This window comes from Haemorhous mexicanus, chromosome 3 (genome assembly GCF_027477595.1).
Source record: "Haemorhous mexicanus isolate bHaeMex1 chromosome 3, bHaeMex1.pri, whole genome shotgun sequence".
NCBI lineage: Eukaryota > Metazoa > Chordata > Aves > Passeriformes > Fringillidae > Haemorhous > Haemorhous mexicanus.
In genome coordinates, this window is record NC_082343.1 from 102390254 (window position 1) to 102405810 (window position 15557).

Genomic DNA, 15557 nt, shown 5'->3' on the forward strand with positions numbered 1-15557 from the left:
GGGATGTACTTAAGGGAGAAACCATGTTTTTGAAAGAGCAGCTGATATTTGTCAGCTGGAGAACAGGACTAATTAGATGCATCAGGCAGTGGTGACACGAAGTTGAAAAACAGCTTGTCAACTCTGAGATGACTTATAGCAAATGATTATACATAAAGATGCTTTGTTATACTCTCACACACAGGTGTGTTCCTAATTTTCCAAACACTTCCTGTGTCTTTTGTTCCTCTAGTAAAACAGGTGCAAAGCAGATTGCCCACTCATAGATATACCATAACAATATTTTAGGTAGAGCTGATATGTAGTCCATTTCTTGTGCCCAAACCAACAAGGTGTTGAACATTGAAGTGCCCTCCATTCTCACTGATTTCAGTGGAAGATGGTCAACAACTCATAGGATCAAAGACTTGATGTCTGAACCGCATAAGGAAAGTGATGTAGGGGATGAGGCAACAAACCAGGAGGCCAAATTCATGTCTGTTGTAATGTTGGTTGACTGCAGCCAGACAGTTCATTGATCACAGCAAAGGATTTGCCCCAGGGTGTTTTAATTTAAAACAGATTGACATTAATCTGAAGAACAAATCACCCAAATCCTAAACTCTGATCTGATGCAAGTCAGATGCAATATGACAGCAACTCAATCTCCTGGGCAGCAGAGCTGCTAGCTTCAACTTCATACTCATTTCTGAACGGCGTCTGTAAGTTCTCTAATGCTGTTGGAATAGGCCCAGCAAGGAATAATTTATCCAAGGTAGAGGTACATATCCTTCAGAACACACAAAAGCTACCAGGAAAGTGAAGCTTCAAGGGGGAATGGAGTGCAGGTGCTGAGAAGGGGAACGGGCCACTTTAGGAAGTAAGTTCTTGATTAGTGAATGAGCAATGCTAATGCTGAGCAAACAAAACAGAAGCATAAATTCTAAGATGCCGGTTAAACTGCAATAATGAAGTACTCTAAAAAGCTTATTAACTTATCTAGGAAATTGAACACAAACTGACTGTTTGAACTGAGCTGCTCAAACAATAAAAACATTGGAAATGTCCTGAAAGTAATTTGTTTAACACAGTATTTGAGCTGTCACAAAAAAAAAAAGACAGTGTTTCTCTCCATCCGCAATGAAATCACACCAATACACACACTCTGGCACCAAAGAAGAATATTTAAAGCTATATGTAGCACCTGTAATACATTGCTCGTATTTATAGTCCTGGTATGATTGGTTTCTAAAGAAAAATTATGTCCACAGACAGCATGTTTTGTTCCTCCTCGTTACTCATACGCAAGAATGAAAGATGTATTACAACATACTCTTCCTTCCACCTGCTTTGATGAACTGCCTCAAAGCTCTCTGGGGAGACTGCTGCAAAGCCTGTGACTTACAGTTTAGGCTCAGAAAGCAGATACTGGATTGCAAGAGCAGACTCAAAGGTCAGTTCAGAGCAGCATGGGCAGCAGATTGCAGCTCCATTTCTAAAAGTGAAGGACACCGCTGTGGTACAGGTGATTCCCCTCAAGCCTATACCCTCACAAAGGAACAACTTAACAGATCTGCCTTTAGGGACAAATGTAAAAAGTTCAACTTGAAACTCTAACACCTGTTTCACAGAGACTTCTCCATATTGCATATTATTTAAAAATTGCAGTTCACCTCAGGACCATTTCTCACCAAGTCAGTTAATGGTTTCTACGTCTGCTCAGTTTTCTTGAGTGTTTTGCTGTGCTCTGGTCTATGTAGCATGCCCATCATTGTGATATCTCAACACCTCCCTGCAGTGTGACAACCCGCTTCCCTGATGTGCATCTGTCACACCTTGATCTTTCTTTTTTCTCTTCTCCTCCCATGGAAAAATCTTCATAGATGAAAATAAATATGAATATATTCAGTTCACTTTTCAAAAATAGCTATATAATGTATTTATACTTTCATATTTTATATATAACTTTTTTATAATATGGTTATTGATGCTTGCTATTATCTGTACTTTCAGTACTGAAGGCAGAGTTGAAGAAATGCATCTTCGCAAAGTACCCAGGTTTCTGGTAGGTCATACATTTTACTGAAATTTATTCCACAGACTTGTGTAAGAACCTGAGAAATTTTAGCAGAAGGAAAAAAAGGGAAATATATTTTACAGAACCTCAGACAATCTATCAGGTGTTCATGCCACATGTTGTAGATAAGCCCTGAGATCTCAAACTGGACCCAGCAGATATCCAAACAGAGAGGAAGATAACATTGTGACTAACACTGAGCTTTGTACTCACACCAGAGGTGTGACCACCCTGATTTGCTGATGGCAGTGACCTGGAGAAGCTGAATGCTTTGTCCTTTCTCACATGCCAGATCACTGCAGGGTTACAAACAGAAACTGGGGCATTAGGACAGAACCTCGTGGTCTAATTATGGGGTAACCAGCATCTTGCTTACACAGACTTACATCCATCTGCAAAGAGAGGCAATTGACACACTTCCCATTGCGTTTTTTGCAAGCACACATGCAACTGCAACACTGAATGTGCAGCATCTACACATGGCTTTGAGTATTTCCTCAAATCTATTTTCCTTTAACCCTTTCAAGCATTCTGCTGACTGTTGTTAATTACAGCATTAGAGAGAAACCTATGAAAACACAGCAGTATATTTCCTAGAGATACAGAGGTTTCAATACACACATCTGCACAGCATTCATCATTTTCCTGAGCAGTCCTACACAAAACAGCATTTCTGTCATTACATTTTTAATATAACAATTCCCATGGGAAACTGTTGATGAGGACTGGGATACAGATGAAGAGAAAGCAGAAAGATTGCAAGATGAAGGGCTGTGCTCAGCCTACAGATGAATGATGGTTCTTGTAGGAGCTTATCATTAAATACAGATGAATGGTAGATTCTGCCATTTTTAGTAAAAACTACTAAACCAACAGGAAGGCTGGATTTGATGGAGGAGTTTTTTAAGTTAAGAACTTCCTTGAGAATAAGAAAATGTTTCAGATTTCAGGTGTGGAAATCATCAAAATCCATGGATACTTCTGACAACAACCAGAGCCAAAGTGGCTCTTTTAGCTCCTTTTCCCATGACCGGATCAGCAGAGGAGATCTTGGAATATCTACAGATCACACAACAGGGGGGCGGTGGAGGACTTTGACATAAGGACAGAGGACCATCAGATATCAAAATGCAGTGGTAGCTTAGATAATCAGACTGAGCCATGGCAAAGCTATCCCAATGCCCCACAAACACTGTTTCAGGGCAATCTGTACTGTATGTACATCACTTGTGAGCAGGAGCACGTATCCTGTGAGTTTTCACAGTCCAGTTCACCATCAGTAACTCATTAACTCAAATGCCTGCAACTGTCTGCCCATGACATTATAGTCTGACCTTGGGAAAGCCACTCTCACCTGATTGTGTTAATCTATTAATTGCTCCCTGGCAGGTGCTGATCCTCCTTGTCTTTTTCTGAAATGGAAATGTGGTGGATTCAGGCTTTACACAACATTGTGCTTCAGATTCCCCATCAGAAAAGTGGAGATAGTAACATTTACATACCTCAGCAGGTAGTTCGGATGCTTAATTAATCCTTTCAAAGCTTCTTAAAATATAGATAAGAAGTAAAAAAAAACTTTTAATATAATTTTCACTGTGTAATTAAAAAAGTACAAAAAGCTGTTTTTCCAAGCAATAAATAGCTATTTAAAAGAATTCAAAACTTAATAAACTACTCATTACTTTAAGACCTGGTAAAAAAAAGAAAAAACCTTTGAGTAGGTAATCTCACCTGATGTTTAATTAGAACAAATTCAATGCAGCAACTCACTTGTGATTAAAATAACATGATTTCTGCCATTTCTTTTTATGAGTTCAGTCAAACTTCACATTTTGTAGTTAAAGCCTTTGAATACCTGGAACCCTGGGAAATACTGGCCTGTCAGCCTCACATCTGTGTTCGGGAAGATCATGGAACACAGCCCTCAAGAAATTATGCTAAGGCACATGAAGGACAGGGAGGGAATTCAAGGCAGCCAGTGCAGCTTCACCATGGGGAAGCCCTGCCTGGCCTTCTGTTATGGAGTGATGGCATCAGTGGGCAAGGGAAGAGCTACAGATGTCGTTTATCTCAACTTCTGTAAAGCCTTTGACACGGTCTCCCCCAACATCCTTCTCTCTGTATTGGGCAGTTATGGATTCTCTGGGTAGACTGTTAGATGGTTAAGAAAGTGGTTGGACACTCAGATTCAGAGGATTGTGGTCAACAGCTCAGAGTTCCAATGGACACCAGTGACCAGTGGTGTCCTCAGGGGTCCATACTGGGACCAGCGTTTTTAATAGTTGCATTAATGACATAAACAAAGGGATTGAGTACACACTCAGCAAGTTTGCAGATGGCACAGAGCTGAGTGTTGCTGTTGACACACCTGAGGGATGGGATGCTATTCAGAGGGACCCAGACAAGCTCAAGAATTGGGCCCATGGGACTTTCATGAGGTTTAATATGATCAAGTGCAAGGTGCTGCACCTGGGTCAGGGCAATCCCCAGTATCACTCCAGGCTGGGGATGAGCAGATCCAGGGCAGCCCTGCTGAGGAGGACTTGGGGGTGCTGCTGGGTGAGAGGCTGGACATGACCCAGCCATGTGCCCTCGCAGCCCAGAAAGTCAAACGTGTCCTGTGCTGCATCAAAGGCAGTAAGGACAGCAGGTGAGGGAGGAGATTCTCTCCCTCTGCTCTGCTCTGATGAGATCCCACCTGCAGTGCTGCATCCAGCCCTGGGGTCCCCAGCACAGGAAGGACATGGACCTGTTGGAGCAAGTCCAGCGGAGGCCACCAAGTTACTCAGATGGATGGAGCACCTCTGCTATGAGGAAAGACTGAAATTATTTGGATTGTTCAGCCTGGAGAAGGGAAAACCTCAGGATGACCTAATTATGGCCTTCCAGTACCCAAAAGGAACCTACAAGAATGATGGAGAGGGGCTATTTATGTAGTGACAGGACAAGGAAGAATGGCTTCAAACATAAAGAGAGTAGTTAAGGATTAGATATTAGGAAGAAATTCTCTACCATGAAGGTAGTGAGGCACTGGAGCAGATTGCCTGGAAAAGTTATAGATGCTCCACCCCTGGAAGTGCACAACGCTTGGTTAGAGGGGGCTCTAAGCAACCCGATCTTTTCCAAGTTGTTCCTAATGATGGCAGGGGGGTGGAACTTGATGATCTTCAAGCTCCCTTCCAATCCAAGCCATTCTTTGATTCTGTGACTCTGTGAATGCAACTTAACATGAGCCCACTCAATGGCAAAAGCTGCCTGCACCAGGAACTGTCTCTGAGCACTACCAGCATTCCCATGCACTGTGCAAGACATGATGTGCACCCCAGTAGGAGGTCATGGGGATGAACAGATCATTTGCTTGGTTAGTCAAAGTCACACAAACTGGCTCAGCTGGAATCCAGAAAGACTTATGTGCACAAAGGGAAACAGTTACAGGCTGTCTGCCCACGGGAAAGGCCATCATTCAGGTCCACACCCGAATTGCACGGCAGCCCTATCTAACAAGCCTTGGCCATGGCACACAAGGTCCTTTGTGCCAGGAAAGGTAAGAGGGTATATGTGGAGGAGCAAAAGGACAGAGGCCACAACCAGCACATGCCCATCAATAGCAATAACTTATATGAGGTGTTTGTTGTAAATTATTAATATTTGAATATGATTTAACATCTTTAAAGGTATAGAGAGGTATAAACATCTTTTAGGTATAGAGGCAGGACACAGTTAAGATACAAAAGGCTTTGATAAAATTTTGGTTTTTATCACACACATACCAGCACAAGCTATGACTCTGTAGGACTGTGAATATGAGACAACACTGTAAACATTTAACTTTAAGAGAAAAGATGGCAGGTGACTGTTGTGGGAGTAATAAAGAGGTTTAGCATTGTAATGCAGTAATGCATTGGTCTGAGTATTTGCAAACAGGATAAATGTTTTACTACTGTGTATCCTAAAAGATATACAAAAGATCAAGCTGTTTTTCATGTATTTGTACTGTGAATGTTGAAGTGTCCAGCAAGTTTGGTGATATTATAGTGCAATAGAACTCCAGATGTGATGTTCACCAATAGACTAAGTCGGTCAAAATCCAACACAAAGCAGATAAGTGATGGTTATAGCGCCACAATGCCTATAACATTAATGCCTTGAAAAGTTCACTGTTTCAGAAATACTGATGTTTCTCCTATAGGAGCAGTCAGTTTTGTCCACAATAAATTTTACACACCTTGACAAAGAATTTCAAACCTGGATTTAACTTACCTAGCCTTGATTCATATTCAGCGTAATTTTCCTGCTATCTCTCAGTGGGAGAAATCATGACTGAGAGAGGACATAGAAAGGAGAGAACCTTCTCCTACTCCAGGAATCTATCTCACATAGTCCTATCTCCAGCCGAGTAGCTGGATTACAGAATCTATTTTTCTTTGGTTTTTAATCAATCATGTTTCAGTTCAGAATGCCCCATGCATGTCCAGCAGAGCACTGATAATATAGCCAGTAAGTGATTAAGGGATGCCTGCATGTTTCGGGGGGTGGGCATATTACCAACAGGTCCTGAGAAATCCACAACCCACCCCAGCAAAAGTCACCCGGTGACTTTTTAGCCATTTATACCAGTGTTAAAAAAAAATACAAAAAACCTCCTGCTTTCCCTGATGAAGTTTTATATCTAGATTTCAAAGATAATAAAAATTCCACAGGATTGTGGCACTGAATACTCATGGCCTATATATTTCTTATTAGCTATTGCAATATATAAAAAGTATTTTACTAATTTGACAGACTTTATTAGTACAGAGGTTAATTGCCTTTCTCTGACACATTTTCACTGCCTACATCTGTGTCACAACATTATTTCCTTCATTAGTTTTTAAAGTGGAATAGCTAAAACTCAGGTTATTGAAATAATATGACTGTGCTTCTGCACCACACTATTTGCTTGCAATTCAGCTGATGGATCACCTATATTTCAAGCAGAGCTGGCCTTGCATTTGGAGGAATGCCAAGAAAACAGGTCAGTGTTATCAGCTGTATGCACTGCTACCCCTTTTCATTTCCTTTGCCATCTTTCAAAAACAGTTCTTTCCTGCAAGGAGGTATTAAGAGTTAAAATGACAGCAGCTGAACTATTCCTTTCTCTTTATTGGGAAGCTTTATTTCTTATTGCACCTATTTTTCAAGTTTGATTTGTGGCTTTAGCAAAACACAAGGTTTGGCCAGAAGTTCTGGTCTTTAGGCCATTACTCAGAGGAACACATTGGTGCTGACTGAATGATTAAGTAGGAAAAGGATTAGTTGACACACACCAGCACCGACTGAGCAAAGGACAAAACAGAAACATAGGTTTCCTGCTGTGAAAATGTGCCTGTCCCAATGGAACATCTCTATCTTGAAGCCCATGTCTGAAAATGCCAGAGGATGTGTCTGAAGTGCTGATGTGATAGTCTGTGTGATACTGGCCCACCACAGCAAATGATGAGAGCCATGACTGCCCCAAGCAGCCAACAATCCAATTAAGGCAGTAAGAGAAAGCAGACATACAGAGAGCATAGGAAAAGATAAAACAACATGGGCATAACACTGCTTTTATTTGTTTTGTTTTTTAATAGTATGCTTGATCAGGAAGCACAAGATAAAATAAGAGATACTGAGTATGCTATCCCAAGAGTATCTTCCTGCCCTCTGTTCCCATGTCAGATGAAGGCAAGAGTCATGTGCAGCACAGCTGCTGCCCAACTGGGGCTGTGTCTCACAAAAGGGATCGCTCTCACGCTGTGGATGAATGTGTGAGTCAGCCAGAGCATGTCCTTTCACTTTCTGTCCTAAATGTGCCTCTGTACAGTTCACAACCTAACTCAGACACACATTCATTTGGTATCAAGTCCCACAAAAAATCAGCCTTTACCACTGATGATAAAATGCCTTTAAGCACTCCTAACTTTGCTCCCTTAATTGTCATAGCCCACCTTCCTCCAACAATTTCTTCTCTCCTTTCTCTTCCTCACTGTGTTCCCTGTTTAATGTAAGAAGGATTCTAGGAACATTTCCTGACCTTTTGTGCCTTCAGTAATGTGAGAGCACAGAAGAAAAACATCTGGAGGAAAGCCCAGATGTAACAGCCTCAAAAAGGTGCCTCCAGACCATGCTTGTGGCTTGTCCCTGTACGGCTCATGGATGGGTGCAGTGTCAGCTCTGTGCTGGTCTGCTCACCCCAGGCTCCAGCCCTGGGCCAGCACATGAAAGGAAAGCCAGCTAAGGGAGGGACAAGTCTCCTCACTTTACACCCACTCTGCACAGACTCAGCTCACTCCAGAGCAATCAGTGTGGATGCAGCAAGCCCATCCCAGACTGACTTCACCCCTAAAAGCATGGATGTGAGCTAGTCTGCAATAACTTGCTGACCAGACAAGGCTTATTCTCTACTGCTGGTCACAAGGGTGATATGAGCAACCCAGAAATGCCACAAGCCAGGATGTCAGTGGTCTCATCCCAAGATAAGCCACAGCTTGTATGGCAACCCTGAGCTGGTTTGTACAAGCTTCCTGTGGCACAGGCTAGGAGAATCCCAAGAGAGCAGCAAGGAGCTCACTGCAATCACCTGCCCAGCTTTGTTCACAATTCTGAGCAGCTGAAACACAGCTACACATTGCTATGGCTACGCTGGGTTTGATACCCAGCTCAGTGCTAGGTTGAGCACAGCTAAAAGTGCACCTCCAGAATACAGGAGAAACCCAGAACAAGCTGCCTTTTGACAGCAGCTGCTCCCTGTGCAGCTATTCCCCTGCACATCCTTTCCTCCCCCTTCCACTCACTGCAGAACAAAATCACTGAGTGCAGTGCACATGGGCAAGAAACATAATTACACACACACACACACTCACACAATCTTGAGCCCTTCATAATTACATTTGAAATTGGTTTACTCAGAACCCTTTCAGCTAATCATTTTCCGCCAACTCTAATCAACTCTAAGCACTAAAATAAATATACAGCATCTTTACCTGGTGCAGCCCCTCTCTTCTGCCTTAAGCTCTCACACTCCAGTTTGCTGGGCATTGGGAATTTGGATATGACCAGTTTTAGGTTTAACTTTCATTATGAGCAAGCACTAGGCTTTCATTGTAAGCCACCAAAATGCACTGGCAAAATTCACACGTGCAAACCAGTGGCTGCTTCCGTCTCTGTGGAATCCCACAAATATTTTTTTCACTTTCAGTTCCTGTGCCTCTGGATAGCTCATAAATGTATGGCTGAAACAGAGTGCAAAAAACTCGATCCAAACAGATGCCTGATTCTCATTCAAAATCAGTAACTGGATTACTTTCCCTTACAACTGAGTCTGAACCAAAGAAGCTCAGTCTGCATCAAGGGAAGCAGTTCACAGCTTCTTACTTGCTATGCAAAAGTTCTTACACACACAACTGTAAAATCTGCATTTTCATGAGCAAGTCAGCATTTCTTTGAGCTGTCTCTGGCCTACACTTGCCTGCCTGCAGCTTGCATACACAGTTTAGGAAAGGAGGCTCAAAAATTCAACCCCAAGTATCTTCAATTTAACTCACCAGAGCTCTGTGTACTTCCCATACTCTTCTAGCTGTCTTTCATGACATGACCACTTTCTCTCTCCTTTACCTTCCTGTGTAAGTCCTGTGTTGGCTGGAGGCAGGCAGCTGGTGTAAACCTTGAGAACTGTGAAAGAGAAGGGCAGTCATTTTCCCTCAGTTCATACACATCCTTACTAACTCTCAGCAGCACAGCAGTGTGAATCTAGCTCTCAGCAATGCTTTAATAGCAAAGCTGAAGGTGTGAAGCTTCATTACTTTTAAAATATACTACACAGTTCTGCATATTCCCTGGTATACATTATGCTCCATCTTACAGCACAGAGAGCTGCTTTCCAGCCACCCAGCCCAGTGCTTTATTCTTACTTAATTCTTTCCCAGAACTCTGTAAGACTGCCTACTATTTTTAGCTTCTTTTTGTGGGTGGTGAGGCAGAAACCAAGAGGTTAACTGTTTTGTTTGATGGCTGGGCACGGGCACCATCATCTACCCCCACAGGGCTGCCAAGGTCTAAACCCAGCAGGAGTGTCCTGGTCCTTAATGGCAGTTTCTCAGGTTTTCACTGGTCTGGGAGAGGTGGGAGGAGAGGCGGATTGCCATGCTCCAGAGACAGAAAAACATGTCAGTATTTTAATCAGTGGACAGAAAAACAAGTGAGGAGGAAATTAAGTTTCCAAAATACCTTTTTTTTTAATCCACATCATGAGTCGCCTCACCTGCTACCAGCTGGCTCACAGGGATTATTTGCCCTTGGGCTTTGCCTTCTCTTGCCACATGCCCTCCTCAAAGCAGCTGTGACCACATCACGCTCCCCTCAGCACTGACTCACTCCCTGCCTCTCCACAGGACCTGAGCAAGCTATTTGCCCTCAGTCAACTCTTGTTTAGGGGTTCTGATACAAAAGACAAGTGTTCATGTGGCATACTGTATCTAGGAAAATGTCATGCTTCATACATTCAGTTATCAACCACTATGCCAAGTGCTTTATGTTATCTACAAAAAGCAGACTTCAGAGGGAAATGAACTACGGCAAATCAAAGTCTATTACTGGGAAAGAGAGGAGAGCTGTAAGCCAGGCTTGCAGCATTCTTCCAGCTGCATAACTTTCGAAATAACTTTACCCAGCTGAAGAGTAAATAAATGGTCACCCAGTTGCAATCAAAAATAACAATTCATGTGCTGTTACCCAGAGGGGCTTTTCTAAGCCCCCAGGGCACAACTGCAGCAGACAGCAGCACACTAGGTCAGAGACAGCAACAAGAAGGGTGAAAAATGTCTCACACCTCCCCAGCAGCTGGGAGGGAGCCAATGAGAAAGACCCACTCATCCCACCAGTGTCTCCAGAGGCCACTGCCACCCACTTCTAAACTCAAAGCAGGGCAGTACTTGGGCTGCCTACCCTCGTGCCCCCAGGGCCAGGACTGAGTGCTGCTGCAAGCAACTGCCCAGCAGGACAGGGCGGTGCCGTGCACAGCCTCGGCCCTGGTGCAGTGAGATCATTTCTCCCCACTGCTCTGTGATTGTCCATCTGCCCTTAGGGACACACACTGCAGCAGTGCCTGGACCAAAGCACTCCCTCCCTACCTGCAGAAATTCCCTACTCCTTGCAGTCTCAAGCTCTGCAACAGGTTTGAGCCCTGCATGAGGGGCAGAAGACAACCAGCCCCATCCACCAGTTATATCTGTAGCCAAGTCCATAATCACCACTCAAAATATAACCCAGATATTTTCCTCGTAGTCCAAACCAGTTCATTTCTGATTCACAGGAATGAAACAAATGGGATTATTTTTTTCTGATCTTGATTCTCAAAGACTGAGAGCCACTGAATAAAAGATGGCTTTGAAACATGCCAGCTTTTCTGGAATCAGAGAGAAGGGATATGAAATTCAGAAATTAAACCTTAACCCAATCTTTATAGCTGTTCATTTGTATTGGGTCAAGACAAAACCAGGAGCCCACATTCATAAAAACTTTGGTAGTTTGGACACTGGACTTGCATCTGGATCTGTCAGTGTGGGAGTACATATATCAGCAGTGAGGAAATTACCATAGGAAATTAAAGGCACCAACACACAAATCTGCAGCCAGTAAGAACAATAAAGAGGAACAGTTTAAATTTGTCAGGAACAAACAAAATCCTAACAATGGGATAGCTCCACAGCTAGATAGGAATCTCAAAATTGTCAGTCATGATTCATAGAAGAAGAAATATTCAATAAATATTTCAGGTTTGTATTTGGAAACTAGTAGGATGATGTATTCTTATCTCTTAGTGATAAGGAAACACTTTCTATTCCATCAGTTACTTAGGGGAAAGTTAAACAGCCACTATCAAAACTGAACATTTTTCAATCAGCAGCACTTGGTAAGTTGCACCTCAGCATACTAAAGAAATGTGCAGAAGAGTTTTCCAAAATGTTTGTGTTGATTTTTCACTCATCTGGGACCACTGGAGAGCTTCCAGAAGACTGGCAAAAAGCTCATGAGGCATTACTATTTACAGAGGGTACAAAAAGTAGGCTGGGCAACCACAGGCTGATTAGCCTAACACTGATCCACAAGTCAAGCAGATTGATGTGAAGGATTAGTGAGAGAACAGTCTTTACATGACTGATGCTACCCAGTGTAGCTCCTGGCCTGGAGATGACACAACTCAGCAAGTGCCCTCTGCCTCCATGTCTCATTTGCCTTGCATCTTCATCCCACTCAGATGGGCACTTGTGGGTCAGAGTTGAAAAAGGTTTAAAAGATTGCAGTGTAATTAATAGTCATCAGCATGACTTCATGGAAAAGTCTTGTCAAATGAGCTCACTGGTGCTTTTTAGTGAAATTACCAGTTTAGCTGATAAAGATAGCTGCGTCTATGTCATGGGTTTCAACATCTGTGAGGCATTTAACTCAGTCCCACATGGCATTCTGATTAAAATAATTAGCATTATCCAGAATTAATGTACCTCTTATTAAATCGATTAAAAGCTGGTGAGCCAAAAGTGAGCCAAAGGCAATCCTAACTGAATCATTCCCATCTTCAGAAGATGCTTAATGGGATCCCCCAGAAACCTCTTAGCCCAGTGCTGCTCACTATCCTTAGCAATTATTTGAAGAAAATGAAAAAATGTTGCTATTAAAAGATAGATCTCATTTCAAAATTGCTGGAATAGTAAATGATGGAGAGAAAAATAGTTATATTGGCAGATGTGCATCGTGGGGTTTAGTGGATTCATTGACATCTGAGTTTTAAAAAGCCAATGCATCAACACACCAGTGCCTTAAAATCTACAACTCAATACGTGGCAGGAGCCCTGCAGCAGGAACAGAAAGTCCTCATGGGTAATTTCCATCTTAGCTCTCTGTGGTGCTCAGCTGGACTGGGTTACTCCTAGGTATGTCTACAAAATTTACCAGGAGAGAAGACAGCAACGGTGCTGGACATTGAACCCAGAGTGTTCACATTTGCTGGCTCTAGGATAGTGAGACAAACCTCTCCAGGAATCCTCAACGTATTGCTGAGATTGTCAGGCTCCTTCAAAAAGTGTTTCAGAAAAATAACACCCTCCTCACCCCCAGCTATCATCATTAGGTGTCAGAATGAATGTTGAATGGGAAAGGATGGACACAATCCTTCCTACCACTTTGCAGAAGTGCCTTCTTCTCATTTGAGACACTTATGAGCATTCAGTCTCTCAGAAGTTCAGCAGTGAATTCCATTGTGTGAGCCAAATTTCTTCTTCCCCTTGATTTTCCATGTGATCTGCCTTTGGCCCAAGCACTCCTGTTTCCAGGTATGCAATTAGGCTGCATGGCTGAAAGGGACATAGACTCAGCTTTATCCATGCCCTCCCTGTGCTTAATCTTACAGAACCTGCTACCAATGGTGCGCATCTGAGCTTAGCAAAATGCAAACAAGAAATCTCAGGAACTCCCACACTGTCCCATACCCCAGTATAAGGATATGCTGACTCATAAACCTCATAAAGGTTTAAAGCTATATTTTCTTTTGAAAAAAAAAAAAAAAGAAAGAAATTATTTGGACAAGTCTTTGAGCTCTTCTCCTTTTGCTGTTTCAAAGCCATTCTTTTTTGATAGGCTGGAGCACTAGTCTCTCCACCAAAGCCAATTTCTGCTTTGCTGAATATTCATCTTGTTTGGGGCTCACTCGGGTGCTCCAGGGAAGGGAGCTGCCACACAGGGGAAGTCAGGGCGGAAGGGTGGAGAACAAACCCTCAGTTAATAGCCCTAAGCTCCAGTGACTTGGTTCCCTCAGAACAGGTGCTTCCCAACACAGCCTCAAAAGTAAACCTAAATCTGCCCTGATAGGAGCAAGAGAAGCAAGGGACACGTCCATGAAGAGTGATCCTCCACAACTGCTGCACCCTGCTGTGGCTAGGGGGACACCTCCAAACTGAGGTCAGTACAGGACCAAAGTGCCATCAACTCAGTCCCAGCTTGGATAGCAAGCCATTTTCCAAAAGGCTTAGGCAGAGGAATTATGTTCCTTTAAAACATCAAATTCTGGATTCAGAGCAGGGACTTGTGCCCTCAGCTGCTTTAACATCTCTGTGGGACAACTTAGCAAAGGAAGTAAGAAAAATACCAAATTCTGGGCTTGTGGACTGATGAAATTAGTTCTAATTTTTGCTAGGAACAATACTATGCTTTCAAAGCCTCAGCTGTAATGCTCCAACAATGCTAGAACAGAGATAAAACTGATAAATACAAGGTGTATTTCTTAAGAGTGGCATTCTTCAATTCCCATGACATTACATATTAAGAAATCCTCTTTACAAAACTCCAGAGCAGCGTTTGCAGAGCCTCCATCCAAGAAATAATGCAGCACAAGGCTCAGCAAGCTCACCATTGCCTGTGTGCCTGGCGGAGCTGACTAAAAGACCAGTAGCAGCTGGCAGGAAATGGGTAAGAAAGCTGACCACAGATAAACTGTAGGATGCTGAAGAGTAGCAGAAGATATACTCTGGGAGAGGAAGCCAAGTTGTCATGTCACACCGTAGTCTAGTGCATACAGTACATACAGTCCCTATTGAAGTATGTGGCCACCAGATAATGGTCAGGGACACAGCTGTCAGGCAACGATGAAGTAACTCCGAGGAGCCTGAAGCAGAGTGTGGTACAGCTGCGGATGTTTCTGTTGAGCAGGATAAAGCCTGCCTGTCTCAAGGGTACCATCGCAAATGCAGCATCATGTGAGCAGTACTAAATAATTAGGTTCACAATGCTTATTTAAATCAGCATTGATTGAAACAGGATACCAGCGAAAGTTCCTCAGAGCCAGGGCTAATCCGAGTTTACACGGGAGGGCACAAACACTGCATAGCCTAAATAAAACAACTTTCATGTTTCATACTCATTTTACAGGTAATGCTTCAGGCAGCGTCAGGGAGGGTTTTCCTCTGTGCTGCAGATTTGGGAAGCCAGTGGCTGTGCGGAGGCGGGGTGGGAGATTTACTTCCACTTCAGCAGGAGCAGGACACGGCCTCAGGTATCATTTAACATTGAAGGCTGTGCCCAGGCCGAGTGCTGGTCTATCTGCTGTGGAGATACTGAACTTTATTCATTATATGATGACGGTAATTATGGGTCATTAACCTGCTGGGTGGGAAACAGTGCACATGCTGAGGGGATCCAGGAGAAATGTGATGACAGAGCAGGGCATGTTTTGCTGGTTTTGCCAAACAGCCAGAAAGCGGCTGCTGGATCATAAAGGGATCAAAGAGCAGGAGTTTGAAATACATCAAGTAATGGTTTATAAACGCTGGTTCTTAGTCATGCTGCTCTCTGGGAGGCTTTTTCAGATGATCCACTGGCTGAAACCTTATTTCAGGCTTATGAAACTCCTAAGGTAAAGGGAAAGAGCCACATCCAGACCCACACAACTGTTGTGTGTTTAACAACAGTTGCTCAGTGAGAGAAAGCAGGACCC

At 43.2% G+C, this 15557-nt stretch overlaps 1 long non-coding RNA gene across 11 annotated transcripts in view; it reads right to left on the minus strand.

The window, feature by feature from the left end:
• LOC132325480 (uncharacterized) overlaps positions 1–15557 on the minus strand; it is a 226091-nt gene that overhangs the window by 139598 nt on the left and 70936 nt on the right. For 10 of the 11 annotated variants that reach the window (XR_009485958.1, XR_009485961.1, XR_009485957.1 and 7 more), the window contains exon 2: positions 9619–9745. The exons of the other annotated variant lie outside the window; for it this stretch is intronic. This is a non-coding gene — a long non-coding RNA (uncharacterized LOC132325480). The remainder of the gene's footprint in view (positions 1–9618; positions 9746–15557) is intronic. 11 annotated transcript variants of the gene reach the window in all.